General features: G+C 45.9%; 1 protein-coding gene across 2 annotated transcripts in view; it reads left to right on the top strand.

The window, feature by feature from the left end:
* Positions 1-24054, top strand: part of CNTN5 (contactin 5) — a 2189536-nt gene that overhangs the window by 1563746 nt on the left and 601736 nt on the right. The window lies entirely within an intron of this gene.

Raw genomic sequence — 24054 nt, 5'->3', positions numbered from 1 at the left:
GCGGCCAAGCAGGAGACGCCACCGGCCTGGTCGCAAGGCCGAGTGCCCCCGGGCGCCGCAGTACCAACAGCGCCCTCTACCTCCACTGAGCCACCGGCCTGGTCGCAAGGTCAAGTAACCCCGGGCGCCGCCGTCTTCACGGTGCCCTTTACGTTCAGGGTGCCCCAAGCCTGGTCGCAAGGCCTGGTGAACCCGGGCGCCGCTACCACCACCGCGCCCTCAACTTCCACTGTGCCGCACCTGGGTGAGGACTTGTTGGCCCAGCACACTTGCCCGGATGGGCAGCCCTTTGTGTGGCCACCGGAGTACCACCATCCCCGACTCCGGAAAGAAAGACCTCTGGATGAACCCCTGATCCCGGCTCCGGCGCCCGTCAAGATGACCCCGCTCTCATTAGAGGAGGCGCAGTTTGAGTGGGACCCCACTGGAGGAGACCTCATCGGGTTCACTCAAGAGACCCGGGCGGCCGCAGCCCAGCGAGCAGAGTGCTGCCGGCAGCAGTTAGAGGTCTTTGACAGAGAAAGGAGAGAGAGGCGGGTCCGCGAGGAGCGGCTGCAAATCCGGAGTGCAGAGCAGAAAAGCCGGACCCGACGGAACCCCCGTGCAGCCCACGGTCCCCGTGCCACCGGGACTGTAATCAAATTCCAACTGCAGCACGGTTGGGGCTTCATCAGAGATCATCATACCCCCGGCGACGTCTTCGTGACCAGAAGAGACTGTTGCACTTTACCCGGTCACAATTTGCACCGTGGCCGGAGGAACAAGAATGTTTACTATGAAAAGTTTTATATGAAAAGTTTTATGCTGATGATATATATAATGTTTTATATGTTTATGATGTTTTTGAAAAAAATTTGTATGTTTGTGGATGTTTTTATTCTTTTACAGCCCGGGGACGTGCTGTGATTTACCAGGGGGGAATGTAGCACCCTGAGGATTCGGCTGCTACAGGGGTATTACACCTCAAGCCAGAGGTGTGGTATTCCACTCCCGGGTAAGGATGGAGTGTGGAACTGAGCTTAGTAGGCTGCATGCACTACATACATCCCATTTCCGGGGGACAGAACTACGGTACTCCCACCAAGTAAATGTGCAGGTACGACAGCGTCTGTCCCTGGCTGCAGTGGGAGGGGGGTGGAACATCCCAGTAGTGTAGGGGCAGATAGGGGGAGTAGTCTGGGTAAAGCTAGGAGCCCATTGGGTGCTGGTCACCAGAGCTCACACATAGAGGGAGTATATAAGGTGGGCACCATCTTAGATCAGGGTCAGAGAGCCTGAGGAGAAGCTGAGGGAGAGCTCAGCCAGGAGGGCTGACAGGGAGCTGTGGCTCCGGCTGGGCCCAGCTCCAGAACAAGGCCTGCAGAGAGAGAGAGAGAGGAGTAAGAAGGACCCAGAGAGAAAGACAGAGGGAACCCCAAGAACCCAGAAACAGACCAGAAAGGGTGAAGGGTTGGCGGACACGGGTACCGGATCCCAAGCTGGCAGAGACCAAAACAAACCTTAGCCAGGAACCGGAGGTCGTGGTCAGGATCTGCCGCGACCCTCACCAAATCCACTAGAAAGGCACACCAAGTATAGGGTCAGGGAGCCCAGAGGAGGCTTGACCACCAAGAGACCCGAGGGAGCCGGCCAAAAGTGGATCCCTGGTGGGAACGGCCAGAGGAAGGGAGAGTCAGAAAGGAGCTCAGGACCACGCTCCGGAATTGCCTGGGGGTTGGCCGAGTCCAGGACCTGGTGGACGCAGCACGGCTCGGGTGGTCACTCAAGGCCAGAGTGACTAAAAGGACACCAGTAAGTAAAAACCCTGAACTGCATCTCCCGACTCTGAGTCTTCTTACTGCACCGTCACAACCCCCACCATCTACACCTGCTGCCCTGAGGCCATACCCCTCCCGTTGGGGGTTATACCATCACTGCTGCACATATACCACCGGCCTCAGAGGACTGCTCTGCAGCGGCGGCTTCAAAGCCGCACTCAACGGGTGGCGTAGTCGACACATCAAATTAACATCTACTGCCATAGACTGCCACTTAGTTTGACACCCTGGGCACGGACCGGGTCACCGCCACAAGGACTACTACCCCCATACAGATCCGGCTCCGGGTATCCCTTGCACACGGCCCAGGGGGCGCGTCAATAGAACAGCTGCGACTTTGGGACTTCCAGGGACAACTACAGTGGGAAAAAAAAGTATTTAGTCAACCATCAATTGTGCAAGTTCTCCCACTTAAAAAGATGAGGTCGGCCTGTAATTGACATCATAGGTAGACCTCAACTATGAGAGACAAAATGAGAAAACAAATCCTGAAAATCACATTGTCTGATTTGGAAAGAATTTTTTTTAAAATTTTTGTGGAAAATAAGTATTTGGTCAATTACAAAAGTTCATCTCAATACTTTGTTATGTATCCTTTGTTGGCAATGACAGAGGTCAGACGTTTTCTGTAAGTCTTCACAAGGTTGGCACACACTGTTGCTGGTATGTTGGCCCATTCCTCCATGCAGATCTCCTCTAGAGCAGTGATATGATGCTTTGGGGCTGTAGCTGGGCAACACGGACTTTCAACTCCCTCCAAAGTTTTTCTATAGGGTTTAGATCAGGAGACTGGCTAGGCCATTCCTGGACCTTGAAATGCTTCATTACCCTGGTGGTGTGCTTAGGATCATTGTCATGCTGAAAGACCCAGCCACGTTTCATCTTCAATGCCCTTGCTGATGGAAGGAGGTTTGCACTCAAAATCTCACGATACATGGCCCCATTCATTCTTTCATGTACACGACCAGTCGTCCTGGTCCCTTGGCAGAGAAACAGCCCCAAAACATGATGTTGCCACCCCCATGCTTCACAGTAGGTATGGTGTTCTTTGGATGCAACTCAGCATTCTTTCTCCTCCAAACACAACAAGTTGTGTTTCTACCAAACAGTTCTACTTGTAGCGGTAAGCTTCGGAAGCTAGCAGTCCATCTAGGTACAAGGCCAGGAGACCCGAGGGTCTCACCCTGGCCTCTCTGAGAGTTTCCATGGGGCCAGTTGACTGGCTGGTCCCAATCTGCATTCTCTGAATGTCTCCATGGGTTCCAGGAGACCGGAGAATCCCACCTGGCAACCCCAAACAACATATCCAAGGGGCCAGGTAACTTCTTCGTCCCAACCTGGTCTCCCCAAATGTATCCATGGGCTCACTGATGGTCAATGGAGCAGATTCATATCTTTCCAGTCAGGGCCATATACCCTTAGGCTGGAATCATGTAGAATCCAAATCTGTTTTTCTTTGGATGGAGCCGCCATGCTATCCATCTACTGTCTTGAAGGATGTCTCTCATTCTCCTTGTAAAGTCTTTCTAATTCTCATTGATTCACTCTGTAAAGTCTCTTTCAATTCCCTTTATCAGCAGGATAGACAACCCTTTTTATATTTACATATGTAGCTAAGGTCATCAATCACAGGTCGGGGGGGAAGCATTACTCACAGGGCTCAGGTCTCATTGTTTGAGCTAATTAATTTACATAGTTGATATAGAAGGGGCTCTTGTAAATGAACATCATTGTTTCAGAATCAAAGAGAAGACAACAGTCAGGGTTATACAAATAATCATATGTGATCTTTGACCAGCCACAGAAATACACATACATTTACAAGTCAACACAAAGATAATAGTTAGTACCGTAATATTCATAATCGCTATACTCGTACCGAGTACTTTGTAATAATCGCGCATTTTGAAGTGACCTCCTCTAGAAATTTTGGAGGTCCCTCTTGTGTACAATACATTTGAGAGTGCCCTCACTTATTCCTATTCTAGGGCCCTCACTCTATTATTTAACTCATTTAAGGGTAGAGACTACAGAGAAAAAGGCCAAGAGACATGGAGAACTAGAAGGTAGCAGTGAATGCGGCCTGCGATCCTCAGGTTTGACTTAAAGGGGTATTCCCATCTCCAAGATCCTAACCCAATATGTAGTAGGTGTAATAATGATAATATTAGCAAATACCTCCAATTAGAAATGTATAGTTTTTCTGATGTTCTATGTCTCTTTCCTCATGTGCGGACATTGCAGGACCTTAGGTATCCATGGTTACGACCACTAGCAACTAGCAAACTAACTGTCACCATATCAGTGGTCATAACCATGGATACCTAAGGTCCTGCAATGCCCTGCACATGAGGAAAGAGACATAGCGAATCAGAAAAACTATAAAACATTTTTAATTGGAGGTATTTGCTAATATTATTATTATTACATCTACTACACATTAGGATAGGATCTTGGAGATGGGAATACCCCTTTAACTCTTTGAACCGGAAAAATAAAGCTGCACTAGTCAACTGGATGACAAGCTCAAATATATCACTTGTGCAAGTCAATGGACAAAGGATATATGGTGCCCCCCCCTCCAGGATGGGTTGGAGAAACTTTTCCAAATGGCTTAGAGATTTTGATTGTCAATATTCCCCACATTATATAGGAAGAGAAGACTTCTTGATACTGTAATACTTGGTCCAGTGCAGAATGTGCATATTATTTCCAAAAATTACTCCTTGGGGGCTGTGTCATAGGTGCAGGGCGATTCCATGACAAGGGCCTCCCTTGACAAACATTATCTACGATGGAGTACTGTAGTAGTTGTGGCTCTCAATTCAAGTTTTCAGAGGGCCATCAGTCGGTCATCAACAGTCAGTGTAAATTTCTATTGAATATGTAAAGTTAGGCCCATATATATTTGGACAGAGACAACATTTTTCTAATTTTGGTTCTAGACATTACCACAATGAATTTTAAACAAAACAATTCAGATGCAGTTGAAGTTCAGACTTTCAGCTTTCATTTGAGGGTATCCACATTAAAATTGGATGAAGAGTTTAGGAGTTTTAAGCTCCTTAACATGTGCCACCCTGTTTTTAAAGGGACCAAAAGTAATTGGACAGATTAAATAATTGTAAATAAAATGTTCATTTCTAGTACTTGGTTGAAAACCCTTTGTTGGCAATGACTGTCTGAAGTCTTGAACTCATGGACATCACCAGACGCTGTGTTTCCTCCTTTTTGATGCTCTGCCAGGCCTTCACTGCGGTGGTTTTCAGTTGCTGTTTGTTTGTGGGCCTTTCTGTCTAAAGTTTAGTCTTTAACAAGTGAAATGCATGCTCAATTGGGTTGATATCAGGTGACTGACATGGCCATTCAAGAATATTCCACTTCTTTGCTTTAATAAACTCCTGGGTTGCTTTGGCTTTATGTTTTGGGTCATTGTCCATCTGTAGTATGAAACGACGACCAATCAGTTTGGCTGCATTTGGCTGGATCTGAGCACACAGTATGGCTCTGAATACATCAGAATTCATTCGGCTGCTTCTGTCCTGTGTCACATCATCAATAAACACTAGTGACCCAGTGCCACTGGCAGCCATGCATGCCCAAGCCATCACACTGATGATGTGGTATGCTTTGGATCATGAGCTGTACCACGCCTTCGCCATACTTTTCTCTTTCCATCATTCTGGTAGAGGTTGATCTTGGTTTCATCTGTCCAAAGAATGTTCTTCCAGAACTGTTCTGGCTTTTTTAGATGTTTTTTACCAAAGTCCAGTCTAGGCTTTTTATTGTTGATGCTTATGAGTGGCTTGCACCGTGCAGTGAACCCTCTGTATTTACTTTCATGCGGTCTTCTCTTTATGGTAGATTTGGATATTGATACGTCTACCTCCTGGAGTGTTGTTCACTTGGTTGGCTGTTGTGAAGGGGTTTCTCTTCACCATGGAGATTATTCTGCGATCATCCACCTCTGTTGTCTTCCGTGGGCGCCCAGGTCTTTTTGCATTGATGAGTTCACCAGTGCTTTCTTTCTTTCTCAGGATGTACCAAACTGTAGATTTTGCCACTCCTAATATTGTAGCAATTTCTCGGATGGGTTTTTTCTGTTTTTGCAGCTTAAGGATGGCTTGTTTCACCTGCATGGAGAGCTCCTTTGACCGCATGTTTACTTCACAGCAAAACCTTCCAAATGCAAGCACTACACCTCAAATCAACTCCAGGCCTTTTATCTGCTTAATTGAGAATGACATAACGAAGTGATTGCCCACACCTGTCCATGAAATAGCCTTGGAGTCAATTGTCCAATTACTTTTGGTCCCTTTAAAAACAGGGTGGCACATGTTAAGGAGCTGAAACTCCTAAACCCTTCATCCAATTTTAATGTGGATACCCTCAAATGAAAGCTGAAAGTCTGAACTTCAACTGCATCTGAATTGTTTTGTTTAAAATTCATTGTGGCAATGTCTAGAACCAAAATTAGAAAAATGTTGTCTCTGTCCAAATATATATGGACCTAACTGTATCTCCCATCTCAGTCACAATGTGGCACAAGCCAGGCATGTTTTTTTGCCAAATAGGGTGACTGACAGTACATTTCTATTGAATATGTATCCCCTATCTCAGTCACAATGTGGCACGACCTGTGACAAGGGCCTCCAACGACAAATATTAGTTTGGTAGGACACTGTACATTCCAGATTTGTCCACTGCACAATGTGCATAGGGTTTGTAAAAATTATCCCTATGGGCTGAGTCATGGTTGACGTAGGTAGCCACCATCCCAAGGGCCTCCAATCACGAATAGTAGTTAGGCTGGAGTAGGAATACTGTCCTGGTTTGTCCACTGCACAATGTGCATAGGGTTTGTAAAAATTAGCCCTATGGGCTGAGTCATGGTTGACGAAGGAAGGAAAAGGGTTTTTATGGGAAGGTGGTGACGTTAACAGCTGTAGCATGAATCTGCATTTTTGGTGAATTTAGGTTGGCTTGCTGTCATCTGGAGGGATTACAAACTGTGGGGATATCCAGTCCTGGTTGAATTTAATCAGAGTAAGTCTGTCTGCATTTTCCATGGAGAGGCGTGTGCGCCTATCAGTGATGATTGCCCCAGCAGAACTGAAAACACGCTTTGACACCATACTAGCAGCCAGGCAGGCCAGCACCTCCAAGGCATATAAGGCGAGGTCGGGCCAAATGTTCAGCTTAGACACCCGATAATTAAAGGGTACTGAAGCGTCAGAAAGGACGCACGTATGGTCACTTAAGTACCCCCTTGACCATGTTCTGCAACTTATCCCTCCTTGACATTGTTACAGGCACAGATAGCCCTTTCTGTTGTGCTGGTTTATTGTAAATTGCCCAATTTGAGAACATTTTCCCCCCACCTCTGTTGGAGCTGGTGTTCATGTCTCTCCCCATTATCCCTTGGTGTTGAAAAGAGTCGGTACCTCTGCCACCAACATTGTCTGAGGGTGATGTTTTCAGTAACTGATCTACAACGGCCCTCTTGAACGATTCCATTGTAAAACTCTTTGGTGACTCCAAAAGGAGAGAAGGAAATTTTTCCTTGTACCATGGATCGAGAAAGGTGGGCAACCAATATATGTTGTTGGATAAAATGTGTATCATGCGAGGGTCTTGCACAGACACTTACACATGAACTGTGCCATGTGGGCCAAGCTGCAAAAAGGCAAATGTTCTGTGTCCCTAACAGTAGAAACAGTACCCATCCTCTCCTCACGCTGACTCGCCTCCTCCTCCTCCACCCCCTCCTCTCCAGCCCATCCAGGCTGGACAGACATGAAGTTTGGGTTGAGTGTCCCATCTGTAGCATTACAAGTCCCCTCGGTAGAACAGAAAAACAAGTCCTCTCCCTCCTCATCTTCCTCCTCATCACCCAATGTTGCCTCAGACTATTGGCTGGGCTGGATAGTATTACCCATTGGGAAATCTGGCTCCTTACCAACATGCTGGGCACTCAATGCTTCCTCTTTGAGATTATGCAGTGATTGTTTCAAGAGACACAGCAGCAGGATGGTTACGCTGATAATAGCCTGATCACCACTCACGATGTTGGTGCAGTACTCAAAGTTCTCAAGAACCTCACAAATGTGAGCGATCCACACCCACTGGACAATTATGATATGTGGTGGCTGACTCTCAGTTTGATGGGCATGTTGAAGCTGGTATTCAGCTACTGCCCTCTGCTGTTCACTATTCCTCGCCAACATATGATAGGTTGAGTTCCACCGTGTGGGCAGGTCACAAATGAGTTGGTGACTTGGCAAATTGAAGCTCTTTTGCAGCGCTGTAAGAGCAGCAAAAGTGGGAGAGGAATGGCGGAAATGGGCCCTAATACGTCGCACCTTCTCAAGTAGGTACGGCAAGTCATGGTAAGTTTTCAGAAATTTCTGAACAAATAGGTTCAGCACGTGAGCAATGCATGGCACATTTACCAGCTTGCCGACCTTTAAAGTCGCCACCAGGTTACATCCATTATCGCAGACGACCAGACCGGGTTGGAGGTGCAGCGGGGAGAGCCACTGATCGGTCTGTTGTATTAAAGCTTGCCAATGCTCTGCTGCAGTGTGTGCTTTCTGACCTAAACAGATCAGCTTCAGCAGAGCGTGTTGCCGCTTTGCCGATGCGCTGCTGCACAGGTCCCAGCTTGGCAGTGATGGGGAGGGTAATTCAGCAGAGGATGAAGAACAGGAGAAGGGGAGAGAGGAAGTGAAATATGAAGAGGCGGAAACCCTGACAGAAGTTGGGCCCGCTATTCTTGGCGTGAGAAGGATGTGTGATGTTCCAGTTTGCGCCTTTGTCCCACCCTCCACCAGGTTCACCCAGTGTGCTGTGACAGAAATGTATCATCCCTGTCCACAACAGCTTGTCCGGGTGTCTGTTGTTAGGTTGACCTTCCCGGTTACTGCGTTGGTGAGACCATGGTTCAGATTGTTTACCACAAGCTTGTTTAACGCAGGGACGGCACACTGGGCAAAATAGTGGTGGCTGGGTACACCGTATCGTGGGGCAGCCACAGCCAAGAGATCACGGAAAGACTGTGTTCCCACAAGCCTAAGCGGCAACATCTCCACAGCTAGCAATTTGGCAATGTGCAAGTTTAGTATTTGTGCCTGTGGGTGCGTGGCTGGGTATTTACGCTTTCTTTCCAAGCTCTCAGGCACGGACAATTGGACGCTTCGCTGGGACACGGAAGTGGATGTGGTTGATGTTTGTTGTGTGTGAGCAACCGCAGCTTGTGGGCAGGAGGTATGAGCGCCTGCTTCCTGAACAGCAGATTCTGAAGGACATAGCCCAGGCGACATGACATTGGTTTGACCCGCAGATGCAAATTTGGTACCTTGGTGTTTCGCCCACCTACTGTGGTGCTTGGATGCCATGTGGTTTTGCATACAAGTGGGGATCAGGTTGCCTTTGCCCTGGCCTCTGCTCAACTTGTTATGGCAGATGCTACAGACTACAATGTTTTTCTCTGAAGGACTTTTAGGAAAAAAATTCCACACAGCATCTGAATGCCCCCTTGCCTTGATAGCGGCATGCTATTCCATCCGGTTTACGTTTAGTTGGACCATCATTTATTTTTCAACAGCACAATGACCCCAAACACACCTCCAGGCTGTATAAGGGCTATTTGGCCAAGTAGGAGAGTGATGGGGTGCTACGCCAGATGACCTGGCCTCCACAGTCACCAGACCTGAACCCAATCGAGATGGTTTGGGGTGAGCTGGACCGCAGAGTGAAGGCAAAAGGGCCAACAAGTGCTAAGCATCTCTGGGAACTCCTTCAAGATTGTGGGAACACCATTTCCAGTGACTACCTCTTGAAGCTCATCAAGAGAATGCCAAAAGTGTGCAAAGCAGTCATCAAAGCAAAAGGTGGCTACTTTGAAGAACCTAGAATATAAGACATATTTTCAGTTGTTTCACACTTTTTTGTTAAGTACATAATTCCACATGTGTTAATTCACAGTTTTGATGCCTTCAGTGTGAAGTCATGAAAATACAGAAAAATCTTTAAATGAGAAGGTATGTCCAAACTATTGGTCTGTACTGTATATATATATATACGGTATATATATTACATAATGACTCTGCTTTGTACCATCCCTTGCTTAAGTAATGACTAGTGTTGAGCCACCCCCGTAGTGTTCGAGTTCGGTTCGGTTCGTCGAACACCCGTGTGTTCGCCGAACTGTTCGTCGAACTGTTCGTCGAACACCTTCGAACACCGTTAAAACCAATGGCAGGCAAACAAAAACACATAGAAACACATAGAAAACACCTTCAAAGGTGTCCAAAAGCTGACAAACTGCTCAGAAGACACAACTAACACATGGAAAAGTGACAAGTACATATAGTCATGCGAAAAGAAAAGAGGTGGAGGAGTAAAAGGAGGGGGAGACACAGATATAGGCATGTCATGCCCTTCTAAAATCCAAAAAGTGAGAAGCCGAGACGGCCAGTCCGCTCCTGCCCGTGCCACCTCCGTGTCGCCGGGTTTGTGCCAGAGCCGCGGTGAACCCTGACGGCCAGCCCCCCTCTCCCAATACTGGTGCCTGTCCGCTGGTGGGTCGAGAGAGCCCCCCTGTGGTGGAGGCAGCTCTAAGCTTTTTAATTTAAATTGTCCCTCTAATTTGAATGAATACACTTTAAATCCATTTACAAGGATCTATTGGAGGGCAAGTCTCATGCCAGCAGCCGCGTAATTCCAGCTCCAGTAGCGTCCACTAAAGCTGCTGCAGTTAAAAAGCTTTTATAAGGATCGAGCTCGGCTGTCCACCGCAAGGCATCCTAGTGCCAGTCCCAGCCCCTATGCCTTGGGGTGCCTCCTGATGCTCTTCACTAAGTATCCCGTGGTCCCGAAGCATTTCCTTTGAAAAAATTAAGTGTCCAAACTACAGGTGGTGTAGCTTGCTTAACAGCCGGGATAATCCGCTGACTAGCAGACACTGCTACTAGGCACAAAGTATTTCCTGGGCTAGATGCAGTTAAAAATTTGTAAGTAGATACTCTCGTTGGATGCTGAGAAAGCATTCCATAGAGTCTCCTGGCACGCCATATATGATTCTCTTAAAAAGCTTGGGGTAGGGGTCTAGGGGACCCTTTTATAGCCAAAATCACGGCCCTGTATCACAATACGTCACCTAGGCTGAAGATAAATGGAACTGTAGCACCGAGGGCTCGGTTGCTACAGACGTATTGCACCTCACCCAGAGGTGTGATATCTCACTCTCAGATAAGGATGGAGTGTGGATCAGGACCCGACACCTGCATGCATTACACCACATTGCCGTGGGGCAGGGCGACCAATATGCCCCTGAGATGGGCACGACAGTCCCTGTCCCTGGCTGGAGTGGGGGGAGGGAACACTGAGGAAGGGGAACCCTGCAGTGCAGGAGCAGGGAGGAAGCAGTTCCTGGGTGCATTGAGAAGGGAGTATAAAAGGTGGGCACCATCTTAGTTCAGTGCAGAGAAGTCTGAGCAGAAGTGGCAGGGAGCAGGGGCTCTGCATGAGCTCTGCTCCGGAGGCGGGCCTAGTAACAGAGGCCCAGGCCTGCAAGAGGGAGAAGGAAGGAAGAGGAGCGGAGAAGGCTCCAGGAACGAGGAATGAAGGGATCCCAGGGGTGCGGACGGGCGAGTCGCCACCGCACGCCCGAATCCACCTGCGTGGAGGGGTCAGGCCAAAGGGGGAGACCGGTCCCCGAACTAGTGGAGGCAGGAAACGACCCTCAGCTAGAAACCGGAGGCTCTGACATTTTATGTGGCGCAGCCCCTTGCTCCACCCGCTAGGAAGGCACCACATAGGGTCAGGGAAACTGGCGCCAAGTTTACCAAGAGGAGGCCCGAGGCAGCCGGACAGAAGTGTTGGTAAGAAAGGCCAGACAAAGGACACACAAAGGGGGTCCAGTGAAGCGCTCCAAAGTTATCTGGGAGTTGTCTGAGCCCCTCACCTGGTGAGCACAGTACGACGTGGGCAGCCGTTACCTGCAGACGTGGTCTGGATAATAAGAACTGTGAGTAAAGGCCCTGAACTGCATCACTGACTCCGTGTCGTTACTGCTGCTGCCCTGCACCATCACCCCCATCCTCCGCATACACTGCCCTGAGGCTATACTCCTCCCGTGGGGAGTTATGCTACGCTCTGCTGCACCCACAACACCAGCCTTAGCGGTCTGCCCTGTAGCGGCGGTTCACTCTGACCGCAATCCACGGGTGGCGTAATCGGACATTTAAACATCAAAACCACATAAATAGTTCCGCCCCTGGTTTGACCGCCCTGAGCCACGGAACCGGATCGCCGCCACGAAGACTACAACCACCAGCATCCACCAAAAAGGGTCCGGCTCCGGGTGTCCCAAGGCCCAGGGGGTGCGTCAGAACATTTTCATCACCTTTCACAATCACCAATGGGACAAGGCAGGGATGTCCTCTGTCCCCTCTCTTATACATCCTAGTGACGGAGCACCTGCTCTCATCAATTCGCCATAACCCCAATATTAGGTGGATTGGGGTGGGAGGCACCGAGTACAAGTGCTCTCTATTTGCTGATGATGTCCTAGTATATATCACTCAATCACATATATCCATCCCTGCTGTTATGGCTGAAATAGATCACTTTGTTACATGGTAAAATTTTAAAATCAATGCAGCGAAGTCTGAGGCCCTCGATGTCTCCCTCCCTAAATCCATATAGGATTCCATCCAGTCCAACTTTCCCTTTGCCTGGCCCTCACAGGGTATCAAATACTTAGGAATTCCTATTCATAGAGACCTCTCCCATCTATGTTATCTTAATTTTGGGCCCTTTATTGAACAATTCCATACAGACCACGGTTGGCAAGTTAGAACTGTAAGATTCACTACGTGAACCACTGGTGTTTTGTGGAAAAGCACATGTACACCGCGTTCCAAATTATTATGCAAAAAGTGTTTAGGAGTGATAAGGGAAGAATTTGTTTGTTTGTCAGTTAAACTCATTGATGGTGATGTGTGTCAGGGCTCTTTATATCACTGTAAGCAATTGCAGACACCTGTGCTAATTAGTTTGGCAGGTGTGTCCAATGAAAGGCAAGACTACTTAAGAAGGCTCTCTCACATTATTAAGCAGCCTACATTTTCTGCCAAAATGGGAAAGAAAAAGGATGTGTCGGCTGCTGAGAAGCAACAAATTGTGGAGTGTTTAGGTCAAGGCATGACTACAATCAACATTGTGCGATGATCAGGATGAAGTGTCTTGGCAATCAAGAAGTATGTAGCTGATTCACAGTACACACGTGTGCGTGCTGATAAGGGCAAATTGAGGACTCTTTCCTACAGGCAATTACGTCAGGTTGAAAGAGCAGCGGCAAAAAAGCCTTGTCATAGCAGCAGACAAGTTTTTGAAGCTGCTTGTGCCTCCAACGTCCCCCGAACAACAAGATGCAGGGTCCTTCAGAGGTTTGCAGCTGTGCATACGCCATCCTGTCGACCTCCTCTATCCACTTCACACAAGCAGAAACGGCTCCAGTGGGCCAAACATTACATGAAGACTGATTTCAAAACTGTTTTGTTCACGGATGAGTGCCGTGCAGCGCTCGATGGTCCAGATGAATGGAGTGGAGGATGGCTGGTTGATGGACACCCCACGCAAACACGGCTACAGCGCCAACAAGGAGGAGGTGGAGTAATGTTTTGGGCTGGAATCATGGGGAGAGAGATTGTCGGCCCCTTTAGGATCCCTGAAGGCGCTAAAGATGAACTCCATAATGTATGTGGATTTTCTCAAACAGCACTTCCTGCCATGGTTCAAGAAGAAGAACCGTGTATTTCACAGCAAGATCATTTTTCTGCATGATAATGCACCATCTCATGCTGCACATAAAACATCTGCATCTCTGGCTGATATGGGCATAAAAGGGGACAAACTTATGGTGTGACCCCCATGCTCCCCTGACCTCTACCCCATTCAGAACCTTTGGAGCATCATTAAAAGGAGTGTCTATGATGGCGGGAGGCAGTTCACATCTAAGCAACAGCTCTGGGAGGGTATTCTGTCCTCATGCAAAACAATTGAAGCAGAAACCATCCAAAACCTGACAAATTCAATGGACGAGAGAGTTCAGAAGCTCCTTTCGAACAAGGGGTCCTATGTGAAAATGTAACATCACCTAGAATAAAGTTTTGAGTTGAAAACTGTTTGATTTCAGTTTCTAACAACCTGCTAATGCTTATAATTTCAAAAATGACCATTTTTTTGGTCTTTATTAAAATGAAAAGGTTGATCGAAAAGTTTGGGGGATCTAAGAGTGTGGCAACCCAGTAGTCATGATTACTTCGAATTCTGACAATATGAGGGTCATGCTGCAGGTAGTGCGCATCTCGGAGCCCCAAAATTATTTTCCGGGCTAGATGCAGCTAAAAATTATTTTTAATTTTAAATCTGGTGAAGCTTATTATAGATGGCCTAATAGGATCAGTGCTGCACACTGCTACAAAGCCCAAATTATTTTCCAGTCAAGATACAGATAAACATGATTAGTAATTTGAAAGCTTAAAACGGTTGGTAGGGTGATTTTAACCAATCATCAAGCTTTTACTCTCCCCAGGATGACACAGGGGTAGAAAAGTCGTTTCGGATCCATGATTTGTTCATCTTTATGAACGTGAGTCTGTCTACATTATCAGTGGAGAGCCGCGTGCGCTTATCTGTCAGCACACCACCAGCAGCGCTGAACACACGTTCAGACAGAACGCTGGCTGCGGGGCATGACAAGATCTCCAAGGCGTAAGTGGCTAGCTCCGGCCATTTATCCAGATTGGAAGCCCAAAAAGAGCAAGGGTCCAGTGACACAGTCGTGGCTTCAATGTTTACTTGGAGATACTCCTGTACCATCGTCTCTAGGCGTTGACTATGTGTCAGACTTCTTGTCTCCTGTGGCCTTGCAAAGGATGGGCTAAAAAAGTGGTGAAATGATTCCGCAAAATTGATGTTACCAGCAGATACTGTGGTTCTGTTACGGTTTGAGTGCTGAACACTTGACGGTCCCACGGTTGGCAAGTTGGAACTGTGAGATTCACTACGTGCACCACTGGTATTTTGGGGAAAAGCACATGTAAGATTCTGCAACAGTCTCTGCTGATACTCCTGCATGCGTGCATCCCTTTCTATGGCAGGAATAATTTCTGCAAATTTACTTTTGTACCAGGGATCTAACAGTGTGGCAACCCAGTAGTCAGGATTATTTCTAATTCTCACAATTCGAGGGTCATGTTGCAGGTAGTGCAGCAAGAAGGCACTCATGTGTGTTGCGCATCCAGGAGCACCAAGTCCCTGTTGTGTTGGTGGCGAGGTAACAATCATGCTTCCTTCCTCTGTCCTCTCCCCCCAACCTCGCACAACAGAAATGTGATCAAGGTCTCCCTCATCTGATGAGTCTTCCATCAGTTCGTCCTCCACTTCTTCCTGGGCTCCTGCACCTTCCTCACTAGTTTGGCTGCTACCATGCGCCCTGGTAAAATCATCTCCCCCACCCTCACATGCCTGCCGCCCTGGTGCTGCCGACCGTCTGGACCTTGCAGATGTTAGCCCTTCCGCATACAACTCCTCCTCCTCTACTTCCTCCACCTTCTCTTGTGCCACCACCTGACTCCGAATTCTGTTTAACATGTGCTCCAGCATGTAAATCACCGGAATAGTCATGCTGATAATGGCATCGTCAGCACTAAACATCTTCGTCGCCATTTCAAAACTGTGCAGAAGGGTGCATAGGTCCCTGATCTGAGACCACTCCTCCAGCGTGATTTGCCCCACCTCTGAATCTCGTTGGCCCAGGCTATACGTCAGAACGTATTGCACCAGGGCTTGTCGGTGCTGCCACAGTCGCTGCAACATGTGCAGAGTTGAATTCCACCGGGTAGGCACATCGCATTTTAGCCGGTGAAGTGGCAGGCCCAACGACTTCTGTAGAGATGTAAGTCGCTGAGCTGCGGGATGCGAACGGCGGAAGTGAGCACACAGCGACCGTGCCCTCTGCAGAAGGCCATCTAGTCTGGGATAGTGGGCTAAAAATTGCTGGACAACCAGGTTCAACACGTGAGCCATACAAGGCACGTGTGTGACATTGCCCCGGCGAAGGGCCGCACCCAGGTTTGCAGCATTGTCGCACACGGCCTTCCCTGGTTTCAGGTCCAGTGGAGACAACCATTCATGAAATTGGTTCTCCAGAGCTGACCACAACTCCTCAGCTGTGTGACTCACATTTCCCAGACATTTCAATGTAAAAACCGCCTGATGACGTTGAGCCCTACTGCCAGCATAGTAAGGAGGTGTGCAGGATCCCTTCTGCGCAGTTAGAAAGCTTGTGGCATGACCAGACAGGCTTTGGGTGCAGGTGGAAGACCGAGAGGAGGTTGACGAGGCAGAAGCAGTGGAGGAAAAATGACATAAAGAGGATTGACGCACAACTCGTGGGGACGGCAAGACTTGGACAGCAGCCCCTTGTCCTGCTGTCACCATAGTTACCCAGTGCCCAGTCAGCGACATGTAACGCCCCTGTCCATGCCTACTCGTCCAAGTGTCTGTGGTGAAATGCACCCTGTCACACACAGAGTTTCTCAAAGAAGCGGTGATGTTGTGTGCGACATGCTGGTGGAGCGCAGGCACACCTTTCTTTGAGAAGTAGTGCCGACTGGGCATCTGGTACTGGGGCACTGCGACGGACATAAGGTCTCGAAAATCCTCTGTGTCCACCAGGCAGAAAGGCAGCATTTCTGTAGCCAAGAGCTTGCAGATGGTGAAATTCAACCTCTTAGCGTTCTCATGGCTAGGAGGAAATGGTCTTTTACTTGTCCACATCTGAGGGACCGAGGGCTGGCTATTGTGCTTAGACGGGGTTGATAAGGGTGTCCCCGGCAAACTGCCGGTCTGTGAGGAAGATGCAGGCGGACATGTTAGGTTGCCTTGATCCAAAGGTGGTGCTATCGATGTCGGACAGCGCTCAAGACCAGCTGGTGTTACCACCTCCAAAGAAAATGATGACCTGCCAATCACGCTGGCTGTTGCGGGTAAAGAGGTGGCAGGTCTGCGCCCCAAAACAGGTGTGACTGCTGTCCCCCCAGTCACAGAGGATGAAGAGGCCGCGGATGCACAAGATATGGCAGACGGTGGTTGGCCCGGCCGGCTAGACCGCATTGTAGCACACTGAGCTTCCCACTGCAACTTATGCTTCATGTCCATGTGCCGGTTCATGCATGAAGTACTCAAACTATGTATTTTTTGGCCTCTACTTAGCTTTTGCTGACAAATGTTACAGATAACACGAGTTGGGTCATCTTTATCGATCTGAAAAAATGCCCAGGCTATGCAAGGCTTAGCACCCATGCGACCTGAAGAGCCACCACGACTTGTGGTGAGAGGCAGAGTTGTGTTTGAGGATGCAGTTGTTGACGTGCTTCCAGTACTACGTCTCTGTCCAGGAAGGCGCAACCTGACCTCGTCGTCACTAGCATCTTCCTCCACCTCCTCTGCTGACCTCATCTCTTGGCTGACTGTGGGTTGACAGTAAGTGGGATCTCCGACCTCATCATCATCACCCTGTGCGTTATCACACCCGTCGTCCTCAGAGCCAACCTGTTCATGCCCTGACAAAAAACTAAAGTTGTCGCTCCAATCAGGTATTTGAGTCTTATCATCGTCTTCCTCATTGTCTCCACCAACAGGAGTTACAGTTTGGGAATGAGGGTCTACATTATGGTCAGAACCTTCTGCGTCTGGTCCTGGATCTGACTCATAAAGATTCTGGGCATCAGTGCAGATCATTTCCTCGTCTGGATTCACAGAAGCGCTGGAGTCGACCTCTGATTCCCAGGCTATAGTATGAGTAAACAGCTCTGCAGACTCAACCATCTGTTCTACCTCATACTCAGACGGGCAGCTGGAGATTTGGGAGCTGTGAGGAAGCAAGTGCGATTTGGGTGACACCTTTGAGGACTGGAGTATTTGTGATGTTGAAGTTGATGTGGAGGAGAGCCCACTTAAAGTAGCACTTGATATCCGTTGAAGCACCTGCTGTTTTTGTGCCTCATCTGGAATTTGTAGCGATTGGCGTGGCCGTAAGAAAGGGATCTTATCACATTGTCCGCTAAAAGAAGTAGACATTTTAGTTTGGCTGGAAGATGGTCTTTCTTCTGCACCTACCCCACGGACACAACCTTTTTTCCCCTTCCCAACACGCCTATTCCCCTTTCCACCAGCAGCAGGCCTTTTTCCACTCATTTTGGTGGTTAACTAATTCACAACTCTGGAGTTGTTTGCACAAAAAAACAATGGATGGTAACCGAGCAGAGCTGAGTGGCCAAACTGTGGTATTAGGCCAAAACTATTGGCTGGGTTAGATGCAGAAAAAAATTATTTTTAATTTGCAACCTGATGGAAGTCAGTATAGATGGACTAATAGACCAAGTCCCACACACCGCTAGAAGCCCAAATATTTTTTCAGAGCTAGATGCAGAAAATTTTTTTATTCAATTTGCAACCTGATGGAGGTCAGTATAGATGGACTAATAGACCAAGTCCCACACACTGCTAGAAGCCCAAATATTTTTTCAGAGATAAATGAAGAAAAAAATTATTTTTAATTTGCAACCTGATGGAGGTCAGTATAGATGGACTAATAGAACAAGTCCCACACGCTGCTAGAAGCCCAAATATTTTTTCAGAGCTAGATGCAGAAAAAAATTATTTTTAATTTGCAACCTGATGGAGGTCAGTATAGATGGACTAATAGAACAAGTCCCACACGCTGCTAGAAGCCCAAATATTTTTTCAGAGATAAATGAAGAAAAAAATTATTTTTAATTTGCAACCTGATGGAGGTCAGTATAGATGGACTAATAGACCAAGTCCCACACACTGCTAGAAGCCCAAATATTTTTTCAGAGAGAGATGCAGAAAAAAATTATTTTTAATTTGCAACCTGATGGAGGTCAGTATAGATGGACTAATAGACCAAGTCCCACACACCGCTAGAAGCCCAAATATTTTTTCAGAGCTAGATGCAGAAAAAAATTATATTCAATTTGCAACCTGCTGGAGGTCAGTATAGAAGGACTAATAGAACAAGTCCCACACACTGCTAGAAGCCCAAATATTTTTTCAGAGCTAAATGAAGAAAAAAATTATTTTTAATTTGCAACCTGATGGAGGTCAGTATAGATGGACTAATAGACCAAGTCCCACACACTGCTAGAAGCCCAAATATTTTTTCAGAGCTAGATGCAGAAAAAAATTATATTCAGTTTGCAACCTGATGGAGGTCAGTATAGATGGACTAATAGAATGATGCTATGCCCAAAAGATTTTACTTCACTAGGTGCAGTAAAAAAATTGGTATTCTATACACAGGTGGTATATCTTGCAACACAGATAGGCTACTCCACTGACTAACACACTCTGCAATAGGCCAAAATGGATTAGCTTTGCTAGATTCAGCCAAATGATGTGAAAAAAACTTGCACAGCACTGGCACAGACCTGCCTGGCAAAAACTGATAGGAACTGATGTAACCTAGTCCTGAAAAGGACTCCAATTACAATTAGTCTTTACTCCCACAATCTATCTATTTAAGAGCACAGACCTGCCTGATAAAAGTCGTAGGAAATGCTGTAACCTAGTCCTTAAAAGGACTGCAATCACAACTATTCCCTACTCCCAAGCTATCTGTATATTTGTGCGAAAATTGGCTTGAAATTAACAAGGTATAGCGCACACAGCAACAGCGGTGCCGTCTAACACGCAGCTGCAGCAGTGAGAAAATGGTGGCGACGGGGAAAATGGCTTGGTCTTATAGGGCAAGGACATGTGACATACACTGCCAATCACACATGCCCTTGCTTGTGTGAAAAAAAGCACTTCGCTCCGTGTGTGCGCTGCTGATAGGCTGACAGATTGCACCTCCCCACTGTAAATGCGGGAAAGAGAAAAAAAAATGGAGATCTTCATTGTTCCTGCAGAGATCCATCCCCTGCCCCTCCCCCCGCCCCGCTGTACACTCAAACTGCGTATTAACATTAATTTTCATCATTACTGAGAAAAAATCCAGTTATGATTTTGGTGCACGAACAGTTATCGAACATAACCTCGAACAGCCGAATTTTTCTCAAATTGTTCGTGTTCGCCGACCGGCTCGAACACCGCCCAAAACAGCTCGAATTTGAGATTGGCGAACAGTTCGAGTAGAACAACGCTCATCTCTAGTAATGACCACCTTTTAATTTTAACAAATGTAGCATTTCCCAATGAACAAAGCAGTGACATTTCTCATGGACATTTGCACAATGACTATCAAAGGGTACATTTGTTACAAAAGGCAGAGATTAATAAGGCTGCAAGCCGTGGAAAGATTCTGTTTGGAAAACAAATCTAGAAGAGTAAGATAAATTTGCCATGTTGAAAAGTCTACGGGGACAAAACAAGTTGTAGATGTGATAATCTATTTAAACTGTGAAATGCTCAAGACGCAGAAGAAAGAACACTGAATACACAGCAAAATCTCCGGAAAAGGTAAAGAATGAGGGAAGAAATTCAAGGGAGTAAAAGGAAAAATAGACGTTCACCATTGCCTGCAGGCAGGAAAAGCCGAGCTTCAGATCATCCTTCTCGATTCTTCTTGAATTAGGTTTTCATTGATGATATTACGAGGAACCTGCAGCTAATTGTAATTATTGGATAGATTATGTTGGGTTCATGCAAAGTAAAGTACAGTCACATTAGTATTCATTTAACATTGGCATATATAAGTTCTGGGGCCGCAAAGCCATAAAAGAAAATAGGGCCCCTTTCAAGGACTGATTAACACCACCCCAGTCTTAACCTTATAGTTTCATAGTTTTTAAGGTTGAAGGTAGACTTAAGTCCATCTAGTTCAACCTAAAACCTGACATGTTGATCCAGAAGAAGGCAAAAAACCCACGGGGCAGACACGGACTGCTCCATATTAGCGAAAAAATTATTTCCCGACTCTAAATACCCCAATCAGACTAGTTCCCTGGATCAACGTCTCACCGCAGAACATATTTTTCAAGAAAGGCATCCAGGCCTTTCTTTAAATTTAGTAGTGAATCAACCATTACAAAATCACGTGGTAGAGAGTTCCATAGTCTCACTGCTCGTACAGTAAAGAATCCATAGTCTCACTGCTCTTACAGTAAAGAATCCATAGTCTCACTGCTCTTACAGTAAAGAATCCATAGTCTCACTGCTCTTACAGTAAAGAATCTATAGTCTCACTGCTCTTACAGTAAAGATTCCATAGTCTCACTGCTCTTACAGTAAAGAATCTATAGTCTCACTGCTCTTACAGTAAAGAATCCATAGTCTCACTGCTCTTACAGTAAAGAATCCATAGTATCACTGCTCTAACAGTAAAGAATTCATCGTCTCACTGCTCTAACAGTAAAGAATCCATCGTCTCACTGCTCTTACAGTAAAGAATCTATAATCTCACTGCTCTTACAGTAAATAATCTGGTTCTAGGATTATGATTAAACCTTCTTTGCTCTAGATGTAGAATATGTCCCCTTGTTTCTGGCGCTGAACCCCCCTCCTGAAGACTTTATTGTCTTATATGTGTTAACAGTTGGCCAGCATTGAAGAGGGCAAGAGTTTTGAGGAGTAAAAGATAGTTATTTTCTGGTTACAGTTAGTCTGCAGTAAGTATTGCAGTGATGAGAGTGAAGAGAACTGCAGGGAGTGGGAGGCCACATACTGGGTGTGTGCAAGAAAGAGGTAGTAACCGGCAGTCTGGATCTCAATATGGCCAGAACATCCTGGATCCTGGGGGGTGGAACAGACAGGAGGAGAACTCAGGTGCAGTGGGTACAACTTGGAGTATATATATCTGGGCATTAGATTAATAATCAAAGTGTAAAATGTCCTAGAGTGGGGATTAAGTAGAAAAGTTAAAAAAAAAATCAATAATATTTAGTAAAAATGTAAAAAAATTAAAAAAACATAAAAATCATGTAAAAATGTTTTTCCATTAAAAATGCAGATGTTATGTAAAAATAAAAACATATACATAACAGCTATTGACAAGACTGAGCTATAAATCTCGTACGATAATTTAGTTATCAAAAAAATAAATATAAAGACATGCCAAAAATGTAATAAAAAGTTTACAAAAGTTATATGTGGAAAAATAATGGTAACTCATCTTGCAAAAAATAATTCCTTATCAAAGCTCCGAAAAATGGTGATGCAAAAACAAATTCCAAAATTGTTGGTGTTGTACATTCTGCAGCAGAAAAATCATAATAAAAAGCGATCAAAAGTATTATGTAGCCTAAATTGCTTCTAATAAAAATGTAAAAATCAAAATGCTATATGCAGCAATTTTTTTTGTTTGCAGTTCTAAAAATGTAGTGGTGCTAAAACAATTTTTTTTCCATAAAAAAAAATAGATTTTAGTGTGCAAAAATATCAAAACATAAAATCACCATACAAATCTGGTATCGCTGTAAATGTATTGACCCAAAAAATAAATCCAACTTATCATATCACTTATATCTCATGCTGTACCAAGTAAAAAAAAAAAACTAAAAACAATTCTTGAGCTGCTGTTTATTTGCTGCTAAATTTTAACCCTTCTAAAAGCTTAACAAAATTAAAGAATGTTTTAAAAATGGTGCTGTTGTAAAGTAGACATATTGCAAATGATATTCATTAACTATTTTGTGTGTTCTGACTATCTGGTTTAAGGTTACTCAAATTCACAGATTGAGAATTGTTAACTTTTCTAAATTCGTCAAATTTCTTATATTTTCATAAGTAAACACAAAATGTATCAATCTAAATGTAAGGGTAACATAAAGTACAATGTGTCAAAAAAACAATCTCAGAATGTAGAAGCGCTCCAGAGTTATTACCACAAAGTCACATGTGTGTCAATTTAAAAATGGGACTTGATCGCAAACGCCAAAACCGGTTGTATCGCTAAGGGTTTAAAGGGAACCTGCCAGGTCAGATAATGATATTAACCTGCGGCTATGGGATTAATCTGCAGGTTAGTAGCTTTAGGAAAGTTCTGGGCTACCGTACTAAAAGTGCATCCGGCTTTCAGTTATGCAGGCATGTCGGCGCGCTTACCGTCAATGCTCACAGCACTGAGATCAGGGCCTGTAAGCACACCCCCGTACTGACTGCCGGCCGGCCCAGCACTGATGCACTACAGACTGGGGTGTGCTTACAGGCACTGCTCTCAGTGCTATGATTATTGATAGTAGACGCGCCGGCACGCCTGTATAACTGAAAGCCGGAGGCTCCCGGTGGAATAAAGTTTATTTTCTCCCGAGTGCTACACTCTCAATATGGCGACTGGGAACTTTCCTAACACTACTAGCCTGCAAATTAATCCTATGTCTGCAGGTTAACAGTATTATCCTACTTGACAGATTCCCTTTAAAGGATATGGACACCATCAAGGAATTTTTCTTTGTTACTTAAATGCATGTACTACAGATAAAAAATGATTTTTGCAATTGAATTTCATTAATAATGTTGAACCTTGTGGCTTTTTCAGGATCATTGTTTCCCAGGATGAGAATCCATCATAGAGCTTGTTCTAACAGGAATTTGTAACTCTTTTATCTGTGTTTTTCCAAACTCTTTTGTGCTGATTTAGAGTTGAGCTGGTCATAAATCTGCATATAGTAACTAGAAGATGACCACCAAACAGGTCCTTGAGGGGAGATATGTATCATCGAGGTTGGTAGCTTCGGTGATGTAAGCCCGGGAAAGCAGGCTCTAGCACGTATAGTACTGAGAGAGTTAATAGGGTGTATCAGGGCCGGGTTTAAGAGCAGTCAAAGAGATGGGTGGGACTGACTTTTCACATATCTTCCCCCGAGCCATGGTATGGCAAATAAAATGAAGACTAGTTGTCTCATTCCATGAGTGTGACTGGAGGTGTGTAGACCTCCAGTGTGTTGGTCTTTGCTAAGGACTCAAGAACTAGACACGAATCCAAGCGGACGAACCTGCAGTACTGTATGGACTATTTATTTTGTGTTTTCACTTTGTGCTGGAAAAGGCTGTTTGTTTCCTGAGTGGTTTATGAGTCTTAATAAATCAGCCTGGACTTTTTTACTGAAATCGCTTCCTGTGCCTACCTCAAACGCCACCGAGTAGAAACCCTACAGAGCTCAGAGAAAGACACATAAAGCTACAAACACTGGTCAAAATGAGT

This window comes from Phyllobates terribilis, unplaced genomic scaffold (assembly GCF_046119375.1).
Source record: "Phyllobates terribilis strain yellow unplaced genomic scaffold, ASM4611937v1 Scaffold_2__4_contigs__length_985480577, whole genome shotgun sequence".
NCBI lineage: Eukaryota > Metazoa > Chordata > Amphibia > Anura > Dendrobatidae > Phyllobates > Phyllobates terribilis.
The sequence above is the reverse complement of the archived record's forward strand: the minus strand, read 5'-3'. Positions and strand labels throughout refer to the sequence as shown.